The sequence below is a fragment of the Orycteropus afer genome, unplaced genomic scaffold (genome assembly GCF_000298275.1).
Source record: "Orycteropus afer afer isolate SDZICR_OR568_19922 unplaced genomic scaffold, OryAfe1.0 scaffold00006, whole genome shotgun sequence".
Lineage (NCBI taxonomy): Eukaryota > Metazoa > Chordata > Mammalia > Tubulidentata > Orycteropodidae > Orycteropus > Orycteropus afer.
In genome coordinates this window covers 28,864,329-28,865,026 of record NW_006921593.1, presented here as the reverse complement: position 1 = coordinate 28,865,026, position 698 = coordinate 28,864,329, and the positions used below count along the sequence as shown (strand labels likewise).

The 698-nt window shown below is 46.8% G+C and overlaps 1 protein-coding gene across 1 annotated transcript in view; it reads left to right on the top strand.

Moving 5' to 3' along the window:
- Nucleotides 1-698, top strand: part of LOC103199576 (nuclear body protein SP140-like protein) — a gene marked incomplete at its 5' end in the record, with an annotated part of 36,192 nt that overhangs the window by 8,037 nt on the left and 27,457 nt on the right. The gene's annotated exons all lie outside the window — the stretch shown is intronic.

The following is a 698-nucleotide window of genomic DNA, read 5'->3' as shown; positions in this document are numbered from 1 at the left end:
AGAAAGCTGAAATCCCAGAACCTCTCTATGATGAGGAGAAGATAAATATAAAGGAAAAAGAGCCATTGTGTGGTCAACGTGATACATTCAGAACTCAAGACACAACAGGTGAACATGCTCAAGAATCTGAACAAGCAGGTAAAGCTGACTGACTGTCCACTGTTTGCCTGGATGACCAGGTGTGAACGACTACAGCAGTGGGGGCCGGGGGGGCGTGCCATTTGTTCTTAGTTCAGATGAATGAGAGCAGAGGAAAGAACCAGTGAATGACCGAAGGACACATTTACTAAGAAAGAGTGTCTGGGTTTCTGTGGGGGGAGAGGAGAAACCATAGAGAGACAGTGAGGAGGACACAAGTGATCAAATAGGCAAAGAGCTGGAAGGGAAAAACCAGAGGGACAAAGGGGAAGGATCTGAGAGCATCCTGGGAGGGGAGCTAGAGACACAAGGCAACGGGAGAAGGCAGGGAGAAAGGAGCCCTCAGTCAGGGGTGCACAGTGCCTTCCTAGGGCCAAGACAGCAGTGGGAACAAGACTACAGGTAGAAAGGCGCAAGGTGGAGAGAAGCTGAATGGTTTGTAAATAGACTGAAAAAGAGCTCGAGCAGCAGACGAACCAAATAAATTTCCACTTTTGCTTCACACCATCCACAAAAAAATAATTTAGTTTGGCTCACAAATCTAACAGTTAAAGGTAAAA